Source organism: Triticum urartu, chromosome 7 (genome assembly GCF_003073215.2).
Source record: "Triticum urartu cultivar G1812 chromosome 7, Tu2.1, whole genome shotgun sequence".
In the NCBI taxonomy this organism is placed as follows: domain Eukaryota; kingdom Viridiplantae; phylum Streptophyta; class Magnoliopsida; order Poales; family Poaceae; genus Triticum; species Triticum urartu.
Window position 1 is genome coordinate 642,639,065 of NC_053028.1, and position 14,237 is coordinate 642,653,301.

Below are 14,237 nucleotides of genomic sequence, written 5' to 3' on the forward strand. Positions count from 1 at the left end.
CCCATATGCACATGAGGAAAAAGCAAACAATTCACTTCATTCAATCAAACAAGGGCATACAATCGATCTAACTATCGCAAAAGTGCTCGGACTACTATATTTACATGGTGGACTACTACTACTGATGAGGTGGTCTACTAGGAATATTCTTCGGTTGCAGACTCCATGATATCTGCTCCGGCTTCATCAACATAGTCATCATCGCTATCATCTGGATCCGAGTCGGTGTCGTCGATGACGATGTAGTCTTCTGGGTGAATCTCCTTGGGTTCTTCGTCTTCATCTACTGGCGTAGGGCCTCCCATAAATATTCCAATCTTCATTGTTAGGTTGGCATTCTTACCCACTAATACTTCAATTTCTTCTTCAAAATCTTCACGTGTAGCCTTGAGTTCTTCCTCCAATTCCTTGATTCTTGTCCTTGCCTTCTTCAGGTCTATCATGTCGGCGCAGATTTGGTTCTCCTGACATTGAATGTGCTGGTTTAACTCCTGGATAAAAGCTACAATTGATCTATCCTTTCTGGTGCTGATCATCTCCCAGTGCTCATCTCGGCGCCCACAAATCTGGTAGATAGTATTCTTGAGATCATTGCGGTAGACTTCTCCAATGCGTCCCATGGCGATGTGAGCTGCCATGCTCTTTCCTAGACTCCAAGTTGGTGCATCAAAAGAAAACTCTATGGGCTCAGTGACTGGCATAAATGTCCTTCCTGGAACTTGAACTTGAATCATCCATCGCTCTTCTTCTTCTTCAGGTAAAGTGGCGTTGTAGGTTCCGGTGAAGCTTGGTACTTCTATGTTCAGGTATCTAGTGACTTCCTTCAAGTGACGTCCAAAGGCTGTATCTTCATCCGGTTGCATGAACTTGTTCCTTGCATCCGCCATCCTAAGGAGTAGAAAAGATGAGAGGTCAGAAGAGAAGAGAGTGGGTAGTGATCTAGGTTTTTTAGCTTAGTGGTCGTGTCCTACAGTCAGCGTGTGCTCTGATACCATCTTGTAGCGACCAGACCTCAAACAGTCCAATCTCTGTGCTCTGGTGTCATCCCTGGATCAGTAATGCTGACACCACACAGTACTTGAAGGATTTATAACAGAGTAGCAATCACACACTTATTACATCGAGTGTCTCAATAGAGAACTTATTACAATAAATATGGCTTAAGGCCATCTAATAATGATAACAGCGGAAGGCTTGGAAGATAAGTGAGTCCATCAACTCCAACGGCATCACTGAGTATAGAATCACGACCTAAAACTCCTTAATCGTCGTCTGAAAAGTCTGCAACATTAATGTTGCAGCCCGAAAGCGGGCCAGCACATGGAATATGCTGGCAATGTAACACATAGAGAGTAATGGAATGAAACAACTATACTATATGCATATTTGGCTGGTGGAAAGCTCTATGGTTACAGTTTTGCGTAAAGCCAATTTTTCCCTACTGCAAAGGAATACATTTTTTTAACTATTATGGTGGTTGTTGAACATTGAGAATGGTTGACAGCATCCTCAATCCCAATTAAGTAACATCATTAAACAAACCCATCAAATTAAATTTTATAGTAACATGTTGAGATTCACATGATAATCCAGGTACTAGATACTCAAGATGTCCATAACCGGGGACACGGCTAACCATGATTAGTTTATACACTCTGCAGAGGTTTGTGCACTTTTCCCCACAAGACTCGATCTCCTCCGTTGGGATTCTCGCACTACATGGTGTTTGAGAAACGGATGACCGAGACATAGTCTTTCAGAAGCGCTAGCACCTTATGATGGGTAGACCGTACCACCTACATCCCCTACATCTGCTAGTCTACCACTGTAAGAGTTTGCATGACTTAGTCAACTATGCTAGAGCCCATAATAGCTTGTGGCTGCACACGGAAGTTTCTAGCATGAAAAATCTCAAGATCCCTTTGGGCCTCGGTGGTGGTCCATAAAAAAACAGGCAATCCTGGAATACCCAGGTACCTCAGTCCACCCAGATGTGTATTTAAGTGGCCACCTTAGATAAACCATTGATTTAAAAATCTCACATCTGTCATGGATATCACTCACCCAATCCACGTCTACTAGCATAGCATAGCAATAATAAGCAAACATAGAAGTAACTCCCAAAGTTTTGATAATAAACATGTAATATGTACTACCTCAACTACTTCCCAAACCCACAATTTATTTAGATCCTAATCATGCAATGTGTAAGGATTGATCTAATGCAATAAAACTGGGTAGTAGAAGGTATGATCAAAGTGTTACTTGCCTTGCTGATGATCCGCGAAACTTAGTGATTCGAAGTAACAAGCGGCGCACTCCGGGTACTCTATCGCAAGCAAACAAGCATACAATAAGTACTCAACTAATGCACAGGTAAAACTCAAATAAGAGATCTAACCAGAAAGTTCAACATAAGAACTCTGGTTGGCAAAAGAATCAAATCGAACGAAGCAACAAAAGACAAACGGCAAAAGAAACAAGCTTCGATTCCTATTCTGGATCTAGGGAAATTTTTACAGTGGAAAAAACTTGTTTGAGTTGGTTAAACGGAAAGAGGGTTTGAGACGAAACTCCAGGCGCTTGAATCGTCTGATTCCGATAAACGAGCAAAAAGTTATACTAAAACAAAAATCGGATCAGAAATCGCGATCAGAAAAACCGCGGATTTAATACGAGAAAAAGAAAAATGACGAACAGTTTAAGGAACGAACGTTTGTTAACTGGATCTAAACGACGAACACGTTCGTTAAAACGAACGAACGAGCGAACGCTCGCTAATTAGCCTAAACCAAAAAAAACCGTTCTAAAAAAACAGATCTAAAAAAAAATAAACCGCGGCTTTTTTAAAAAAACCGGGCGGTTTTCTAAAGAAAACAGCCGGAGACGGCGGCTACCTCAACGGCGGCTCTGGCGGGCGGCGGGGCGGCTCCGGCGAGGCGGCGCGGGGCGGCGAGGCAGCGGCGGGGCGACGCGGGGCGGCGGCGAGGCGGCGGGGCAGCACGGGGCGGTGCGCGGCGGCGGCGGCGGCCTAGGGTTAGGGCGTGGTGCAGGGCTCGAGGAGGGCTGGGGCACTGGTGGGCTAGCCGGCTCGGGCGGGCGGGCTCCTTATAAAGGCTGCCCCGGGCGGAGTCCCGCTCGGGTACGACCCGGAGTCGGTTTGCGTTTTTTTTTAAATAATAACACGCAGAAAAACAAATAAAAGAAATACTAAACGGACTCCGAAAATCCCGAAATAAATTTTCCCCGGCTTCTAAAATCAAGCCACACAGGATGAACATTTATTTGGGGCCTAAATACAATTTTGAAAATCACGCAGTTTCCTAAATTCAAATAAATAGCAAATAAAACCAAATAAAATGTTATTTGATTTTTTTATTAAATCCTCAATATTTCTTTATTTTGGGAAAGTCATTTTATTCCCTCTCTCATATTTTTGCAATGGAAATTATTGAAGATAAAATAAATAAAATCAAATTTTCCTATTTTTTCAAAATTTGAGACAACTCAAATATGAAAATAACGAAATCCCCAACTCTCTCCGAGGGTCCTTGAGTTGGGAAAAAATTTCTAGGATCAACCAAAATGCAGTAAATATGATATGCAATGATGATCTAGTGTATAACATTCCAAATTGAAAATTTGGGATGTTATAGTAGGAGACTACACGCAAGTCGCCTAGTACCTGCATAAACAATCAAGAACCTTGCAACCGATGCGATAAAGGGGTTGTTAATCCCTTCACGGCCACTTGCAAAAGTGAGATCTGATAAAGATAATAAGATAAATATTTTTGGTATTTTTGTTGTATATATTGAAAAGTAAAGATTGCAAAATAAATAGTAAACTAGAATTGTAGATCGGAAACTTATATAATGTAAAGTAGACTCGGGGGCCATAGGTTTCACTAGTGTCTTCTCTCAAGATAGCATATATTACGGTGGGTGAACAAATTACTGCCAAGCAATTGATACAAAAGCGCATAGTTATGATGATATCTAGACATAATCATGAATATAGGCATCATGTCCGTGTCAAGTAGACCGAAACAATTCTGCATCTACTACTATTACTCCACACATCGACCGCTATCCAGCATGCATCTAGAATATTAAGTTCATAAGAACAGAGTAACGCACTAGGAAAGATGACATGATGCAGAGGGATAAACTCAAGCAATATGATATAAACCCCATCTTTTTATCCTCGATGCCAACAATACAATACGTGCCTTGCTGCCCCAACTGTCACTGGGAAAGGACAACACAAGATTGAACCCAAAGCTAAGCACTTCTCCCATTGCAAGAAAGATCAATCTAGTAGGCCAAACAAAACCGATAATTCGAAGATACTTGCAAAGATATCAAACCACGCATATAAGAATTCAGAGAAGAATCAAATATTGTTCATAGATAATCTTGATCATAAACCCACAATTCATCGAATCTCGGCAAACACACCACAAAAAGAATTACATCAAATAGATCTCCAAGAACATTGCGAAGAACTTTGTATTGAGAGCCAAAGAGAGAGAAGAAGCCATCTAGCTAATAACTATGGACCCGAAGGTCTGTGGTAAAGTACTCACACATCATCAGCGAGGCTATGGTGTTGATGTAGAAGCCCTCCGTGATCGAATCCCCCTCCGGTAGGTCACCGGAAAAGGTCTCGAGATGGGATCTCACGGGTATAGAAGGTCGCGGCGGTGGAAAAGTGATTTCGTGGCTCCCCTGGATGTTTTTAGGGTATAAGAGTATATATAGGCGAAAGAAGTAGGTCGGTGGAGCTCCGTGGGGCCCACGAGGGTGGGGGCGCGCCTACCCCCTGGGCGCGCCGCCCTACCTCGTGGCCGCCTCGTTGCTTCCTTGACCTCCACTCCAAGTCTCCTGGATTGTGTTTGTTCCAAAAAAGATCCTCGTGAATGTTTCGTTCCGTTTGGATTCCGTTTGATATTCCTTTTCTGCGAAACACTGAAATATGCAAAAAAATAGCAATTTGCACTGGGCCTTCGGTTAATAGGTTAGTCCCAAAAATAATATAAAAGCGCATAATAAAGCCCAGTAAACATCCAAAACAGATAATATAATAGCATGGAACAATCAAAAAATTATAGATATGTTGGAGACGTATCAAGTATCCCCAAGCTTAATTAATGCTCGTCCTCGAGTAGGTAAATGATAAAAACAGGATTTTTGATGTGGAATGCTACCTAGCATAATTTTCAATGTAATTCTCTTTATTGCGGCATGAATGTTTAGATCCAAAAGGTTCTAGGCAGAAGTTTAATATTGACATAAAAATAATAATACTTCAAGCATGCTAACCAAGCAATTATGTCTTATCGAAATAATATAGACAAAGAAAGCTTATCCCTACAAAATCATGTAGTTTAGCCATGCTTCATTTTCGCCACACAAAATGCTCCCATCATGCACAACCTCGATGACAAGCCAAACAATTGTTTCATACTTAGCCTTTTCAAACTCTTTCAACTTTCACGCAATATATGAGCGCGAGCCATGGACATAGCACTATGGGTGGAATAGAATATGATGATGGAGGTTGTGTGAGAAGAAAAAAGAGGAGAAAGTCTCACATTGACGCGGCTAATCAACAGGCTATGGAGATGCCCATCAATTGATGTCAATGCAAGGAGTAGGGATTGCCATGCAACGGATGCACTAGAACTATAAATATATGAAAGCTCAACAAAAGAAACTAAGTTGGTGTGCATCCAACTTGCTTGCTCACGAAGACCTAGGGCATTTTGAGGATGCCCATCATTGGAATATACAAGCCAAGTTCTATAATGAAAAATTCCCACTAGTATATGAAAGTGACAAAATAGGAGACTCTCTATCATGAAGATCATGGTGCTACTTTGAAGGACAAGTGTGGAAAAAGGATAGTAACATTGCCCCTTCTCTCTTTTTCTCTCATCATTTTTTGGGCCTTTTTCTTTTTTTATGGCCTCTTTTTTTCGTCCGGAATCTCATCCCAACTTGTGGGGGAATCATAGTCTCCATCATCCTTTCCTCACATGGGACAATGCTCTAGTAATGAAAATCATCACACTTTTATTTACTTACAGCTCAAGAATTACAACTCGATACTTAGAACAAAATTGACTCTATGTGAATGCCTCCGACGTTGTACTGGGATATGCAATGATTCAAGAGTGACATGTATGAAAGAATTATGAAGGTAGCTTTGCCACATATACGATGTCAACTACATGATCATGCAAAGCAATATGACAATGATGGAGCGTGTCATAATAAACGGAATAGTGGAAAGTGGCATGGCAACATATCTCGGAATGGCTATGGAAATGCCATAATAGGTAGGTATGGTGGCTGTCTGGAGGAAGATATAAGGAGGCTTATGTGTGATAGAGCATATCATATCACGGGGTTTGGATGCACCTGCAAAGTTTGCACCAACTCTCGTGGTGAGAAAGGCAATGCACGGTACCGAAGAGGCTAGCAATGATGGAAGGGTGAGAGTGCGTATAATCCATGGACTCAACATTAGTCATAAAGAACTCACATACTTATTTCAAAAATCTACAAGTCATCAGAACCAAGCACTACGCGCATGATCCTAGGGGGATAGATTGGTAGGAAAAGACCATCGCTCGTCCCCGACCGCCACTCATAAGGAAAGCAATCAAAGAACACCTCATGCTTCAAATTTGTCACACAACGTTTACCATACGTGCATACTACGAGACTTGCCAACTTCAACACAAGTACTTCTCAATTCCAAAATTACTCAACCAGCACGACTCTAATATTACCATATTTATATCTCAAAACAACTATTAAGTATCAAACTTCTCATAATATTTAATGCACTCTATATGAATGTTTTTATTATACCCATCATGGATGCCTATCATATTAGGACTAATTTTATAGCCAAAGAAAATTACCATGCTGTTCTAAAAGACTCTCAAAATAATATAAGTGAATCATGATAAATCAATAATTTTTATAAAATAAAACCACCACCGTGCTCCACTAGAGCAAAATTATCTAGCTCAAAAGATATAAGTGTAGCACATAGAGTATTCTAATAGATTCCAATTCATGTGTGTATCTCCCAAAAGGTGTGTACATCAAGGATGGTTATGGTAAACTTTAAAAGCAAAGACTCAAATCATACAAGACATTCCAAGCAAAACACATATCATGTGGTGAATAAAATTATAGCCTCAAGTAAAGTTACCGATAGATGAAGACGAAAGAGGGGATGCCTTCTAGGGCATCCCCAAGCTTAGGCTTTTGGTTTTCTTGGATTTTACCTTGGGGATGCCTTGGGCATCCCCAAGCTTAGGCTCTTGCCACTCCTTGTTCCAAAAACTTGAAAACTTCACAACACAAAACTCAACAAAAAATCTCATGAGCTCCGTTAGTATAAGAAAAAAAATCACCGCCTTAAGGTACTGTAATGATCTCATTCTTTATATTGTTCTTAAACCTACTGTATTCCAACTTCTCTATGGTTCATACCGCCTGATACTAGCCCTAGATTCATCAAAATAAGCAAACAACACACAAAAAATAGAATCTGTCAAAAACAGAATAGTGTGTAGCAATCTAGAAGTTTCGAATACTTATGTGACTCGAAAAATCCTGATAAATTAGGATGTCCTAAATAATTTGTATATTGATCTACTGTAGTTGGAATTGGTATTTTATCACTCTCTGGTAAGAAAATGAAAATTATTCTCGTTAGTACATACTTTCTGTTTTTTTCAGCAAGATCAAATAACAATCACCCAAGAAGATCCTAGAGGCTTTACTTGGCACAAACACTAACTAAAACATAAAAAACACAATCATAACACAGGATAGATGATTTATTTATTACTAAACAGGAATAAAAAGCAAGGAACAAAAATAAAATTGGGTTGCCTCCCAACAAGCGCTATCGTTTAACGCCCCTAGCTAGGCATAAAAACAAGAATAGATCTAGCTATTGCCATCTTTGGTAGGGAATTCTTCAATAGAACACTTATAACCCTTAGGACGTTCTTCGTTTTTGCAAATGATCAAACTCCTAGGTAGGAAATCAAGAAATTCATTTGTAGAAAAAGGTTCTGTAATGATATCTAAAAAGTTGGGGTGAACACTTATTGATTTGAGACCTTCATTTTTCTTACTAGAAGATTCACCCTTATTTTTAGTATCATAGATAAATTTGGCAACTTTGGTAGGAGGAGGGTTTGAGGTGTTTTTAACGGCAGAAAAAGCAGACCCCAAGTTGGTAATAATTTCTTCGAGTTTATCAATTCTTGTCGAATCTTGATCTATCTTTTCATTGACTATGGGTTCCTTTTCCTTAAGATTTTTCAGTGTAACTCCTACCTTAGATCCATATTGTGTAATTTGTTTGTGGATCTTTTTATCCAAATTTTCAATTAACTCTACAGTGGAAATTTTATTTTCAATAATATCAAGCCTTTGCATCACATGTTCCAAAGTTAAAATAGTTCCATTGACCAAAAGAGGTGGTGGGCCTAACAAATCTATCATCGCATTATAAGAATCAAAAGTATGGCTTCCCAAGAAATTCCCTCCGGTGATGGCACTACAAAAAAATACACTTCCGTGATGATATGTTTTTGTCACAGTAGGTCAAATTTTCTGTCATGCATGTACATCCATGACGATTTTATGACAGAATCAAGATAGTCATACCTGTGCTGTCATAGAAGTGTTCCATGACATTACCAAAATTATCATCACGGAAGTGTCCACTTCCATGATGATAAATCACGCGTCACAGAAGTGCTTTCATCAAGGGTGACTGACACGTGGCATCCACCGTAACGGAACACCGTTAAGCTATCGGGTCCGGTTTTGGATCCGATAACCCGTTAACAGCCCCGACCAATGGGAATTTTCCACATGTAAAATCATCATTGGCTGGAGGAAACACGTGTCGGCTCACCGTTGGGACAGATGTCATCCACTCATTGGACCCAAAGCGCATATGATACGTCAACACGTGGCACGGCCCAATAGAGGCCCATTCATGTGAAAATGCCGGCCCATTTGACTTGGTCAAAAGGTGGCGGGCCGTCCCACGGCAAGCCTATTAACGGCTTGTTCGCATATAGCCCATTTACAGCCCGCTAACCCATGGGCCATTTACGGCCTATCAGAATTAGGCCTAGTAGCGTCATCTGGGCCGTCCAATATAATTCCATCCTGTTTTAACTTCCGGCCCATGTACGGCCCATGACGTCTTTCGGCCCATATGAGGCCCTTATTACTCCCGGCCCATTAACGGCCCATGGTAAAACTCGCCCGTAATGAACAGTGTGTCACTTTATACCCATGAATATCACTTTATACCCATTAACGGCCCATTATTCCGTTGGGTCGTTTCCAGCCCATGTTATCTTTCGGCCTTCTTAGGGCCCATTTATTCTTGGGCTTATTTCCAGCTTTCGTTTACTTACGGCCCGTTACTGTCATTTTCTTCTTGTGGGCCAAATTCAGCCCGTGGTTACAGTCGTCCCGTTTGTGGCCCGGTAATACGTTGGGCCGTTTTCATAGCATCATCAAATACTGCCGATTAATGACGGCCCGTTATGGTCGGTCCATTAACGGACGATTTCAATGCTAGCCCATTTACCGCCATAATGTGGTCTGTTATTGGCCCATGTTTGGCCAACCGATCATACGGCCCGTAGAAGGGCCATTGATGATACGTCCCGTAGAAGGCCCATTGTGTCTACAGCCCGTATAAGGCCCATTGTTTCTATGCCACGTAGAAGGCCCATTGTTTCTACGGCCCTTGGAAGGCCCATTATTTCTATGGCCCATAGGAGGCCCATGTTAACTACACCCAGTGGGCATCAAAGATCGCCACCAGTGCAAATATAGGGAACACCCTACACTATACAAAAATGGCTTGCTGTTTTCTTCAGCCGGTGGCTGCACGTTAAGAACAAATTTTGTTTTGCACCAAAACAAATTACAACTATAAAACAAAAGGAAGGTTGGCATAAAAGTTAAGAGTCTAGCAGATAAATGCACCACCATAAGTTCAGATGCTTAGTTCATTTGACCTGACTATTACGTTTCCATGTTGTATTGTCCGATGGAGCACCATAACCTTCGCCTTCAGTTCTCCTAGGCTCCTGAACAACATAGCAAATGTTTGATAGTCTGGTTTCAAAACCATGCATATCTTGACAACATCGAACAATGTCTCTCCTTGTTTCACAAAGGGTCTCTGTTAGGGAATGGACTTGTGTCTGGAGCGCAGATACAACATTGTTTTGAGCTTGCATATCTTGATCATGATGCAGTTTGGATGAGATTGCCTTAACAACCAACCCAGTATTACGCAGGAACGTCCTTTTGGCACTATTATTGGACAGGTACTGACCCACTGCAACAAGAGCTGACATTGCGGTTATAGTCGCCTCGCCACCTTCAGAAGGTGGTGGTTCCACCATTTTTTCCATAGCTATCTGGAAAGTTGAGGTTTTACATTAGTAGTACCAGAACATAAGATATTAAGGAGGCAGCAAAACCAAACAAAATAGCTTTGGTCTATATACAAAACTTATTATGGTGAACCCATGTAATATATTAGTTATATTTTATTGCGAAGTACATAATAAAACCAGGTTCCAAACATATGACCATGTACCATTGCTAATGTATTGTCTATTTATTCACATTGTATTGAGGGCTAAGGATTAAGAGACGAAGTTTATAATACGGTAAGCATAGTATGCCATCATTCATATCACAAAACAACTGAGAATAGACAAACATGGAATTGTAACGTTGTGTGGGCAAGTCCAGCACAGAACTAGATTACATGTCAAGATCAAAGGAACATCACTCCTCTCTTTTAAACCTTGTAAGGTGAAATGATACGCTAAGACAATTGTGTATAAAATTGAAAAGAGTAATAGACATTGGCTGCAAACCATGCAGTTCAAGGCACAAGTCAGAGTAAGTAGTAGATAAAATGCACGAGGATTAATGACTTACAACAACGGCTTTGACTGGTGTAGTCATGCCCTTCTTCTTGCTGGTGTGACAGTCCTTGAAGATTTCCATAACATTTGGTACAGGTACTTTTTGGTCCTTGCGGGCTTACCTCTGCATATGGAACAAGTCAATATAGATCTAATAATATGGTACAACGAAAAGAGTGAAACAATAGCTAATTACAAGAGCCTCGCAGTGTGCAATAGAGCTACAAGATCATGTCGTCTGTTGGAATTTCACTTTCGTACGGTTAGCCTTGTTCTTTGACCAGTTCACCTACAAGAAGATAGATTTGTGTGGCACATGCATAAATAGGACTTCAACATATATATAATGTACCTGATACTCTGGATCAGACTAGTGTTTAACGAGGCCCCTCCAGTCTTCATCCAATATATTTTCCACTGGAGATGTTTTGAATGTTCACTATTAGCCTTGCCTTCAAAGTGAGTTTTCCTCAAGTTATACCGATACTGTCGCAGAGTAGACTTGAAAGCATGGGTGCAAGCTTGTCTGGTTGCATCATCTTGGCTATCCAACTTGAACCTCATCTGTTGAAAATTATGGGAGTCTCATTATCAGCAACCTAGAAAGTATGGGACAGAGCAAGACGATATTACTAGTTTCCATACATAACCATACTTACAGATAAATGGTCGAGGAAGGTGTTGAACTGGGTTTCGTCTTTGTCATTCCTGTACTAAATCCATGTTGGGAGGATACATACATGACACCTAACGGCAATCGCTACCTCTGATACTAACTTGGCTGACTTTGTAGCATCACGCGGCCTTTTTAAACCTGCCGCAAAATGGATCTCCATTCTTCCTCCTCTAGATTTAGTTAACCTATCGAGCATTATCCCTGATGTTTGTTTCCTCTTCCGCCTAGGTGCTAGTCCAACAAGAAACATAGGAAGTGTTAGTGTACATCAAACTGTGATACTACATATAAAGAAGCAAGCAACTGTAACTTGACTCCAGCAACTACCTTCTTGTTGTTGAAGCTCACAAGGTTCATCTGATCTTGCCAACTCGTCTTGTGTCAAGAGTGCTTGGGAAGTAGTGTCGAGTGGCAAGGGAGCTTGGGAACGTGCTGCTAGCTCAGTTGACGCACGAGTAACTCGTGCAGCTGGTAGTACTGTGGAAGGTGTTGCAAGAACTAGGGTTGTCTCTGCTTGTTTGGTGGCATCTATTTGTTTCTGTTTGGATTTTTCTACAGCTTGTGCAGCATGGGACACCCTATTCGTAGAATTTTTAGCTGGACTTTGACCTTCTATTGCACCATCAGTACCAGCAGAATCTGCAGGATTCTCCCGGTTCCTGTTCCCTGCCATTTCGTGTTTCTTCCTCTTTCTTCTGTGCCAGGTTAAGTCAAGCTGACAAGAAAAATGAATAACAATTTAGTTCTTCAGAAAAAATTGATGCGTGATATAGACGAACTAAGCTTTAATGTTAGACAACCACATGATAGGAGGATGTAATATGTACGAAAAACAGGACGGAAGAGATAACCAGAACTATGATGTGTAAACTAAGCTGAAGACATTTCACTAAATTAGAAGCAATGCAATGGAAGGTAGACACAATATGAAAGATGCTACAAATATCGCTCTGCCAAGTTAACAGTGTCTCATCATAAATGGCGTTTAAACAAATGTGAAGCAGTACAAGAAATAAGTCATATGCAAGATGCAAACAACATCAGACTACCAAGTTAGAGGTCTCTTGTCATTAGTGTCATTGCATATTCATAGCTTATGATGTGTAAACTAAGGAGAAGTCATTTCAACAAATTAGAAGCAATGAAAGCTAGACACCATATGAAAGATGCAACGAATATCACTTTACCAAGTTAAAATTGTCTCGTCATAAGTGTCATTTCAACAAATTAGTAGTACAAGCTAGAAAAGAATGCGGGATGTAACCTATATCACACTCCAAAGTCAAACGTGTCTTATGATAAGTGATTGTTGCAGGTTACACAACAGTAACAATTTGATGTAAGAACATGGTGTGATAGATAAATATTGTATGTTCTAGAAAGAGGAACACGTGTCTTATTCAAGTATAATGTGTAAAGTAAGCAGATGGAATTCAACAAAATTAGAAGCAATTCTTCCGATTCCCGTTCCCTGCCATTCTGTGTTTCTTCCTCTTTCTTCTGTGCCATGTTAAGTCAATCCGACAAGAAAAACGAATAACAATTTAGTTCTTCAGAAAAAATTGATGCGTGATATAGATGAACTGAGCTTTAATGTTAGACAACCACATGATAGGAGGATGTAATATGTACGAAAAACAGGACGGAAGAGATAACCAGAACTATGATGTGTAAACTAAGAAGAAGACATTTCACTAAATTATAAGCAATGCAATGGAGGGTAGACACCATATGAAAGATGCTACAAATATCGCTCTGCCAAGTTAACAGTGTCTCATCATAAATGGCGTTTAAACAAATGTGAAGCAGTACAAGAAATAAATCATATGCAAGATGCAAACAACATCACACTACCAAGTTAGAGGTCTCTCGTCATTAGTGCCATTGCATATTCATAGCTTATGATGTGTAAACTAAGGAGAAGTCATTTCAAGAAATTAGAAGCAATGAAAGCTAGACACCATATGAAAGATGAAACGAATATCACTTTACCAAGTTAAAATTGTCTCGTCATAAGTGTCATTTCAACAAATTAGTAGTAAAAGCTAGAAAAGAATGCGAGATGTAACCTATATCACACTCCGAAGTCAAACGTGTCTTATGATAAGTGATTGTTGCAGGTTACACAACAGTAATAATTTGATGTAAGAACATGGTGTGATAGATAAATATTGTATGTTCTAGAAACAGGAACACGTGTCTTATTCAAGTATAATGTGTAAAGTAAGCAGATAGAATTCAACAAAATTAGAAGCAATTCTTCCGATTCTCGTTCCCTGCCATTCTGTGTTTCTTTCTCTTTCTTCTGTGCCATGTTAAGTCAAGCCGACAAGAAAAACGAATAACAATTTAGTTCTTCAGAAAAAAAAATTTGCGTGATATAGACGAACTGAGCTTTAATGTTAGACAACCACATGATAGGAGGATGTAATATGTACGAAAAACTGGACGGAAGAGATAACCAGAACTATGATGTGTAAACTAAGAAGACGACATTTCACTAAACTAGAAGCAATGCAATGGAAGGTAGACACCATATGAAAGATGCTA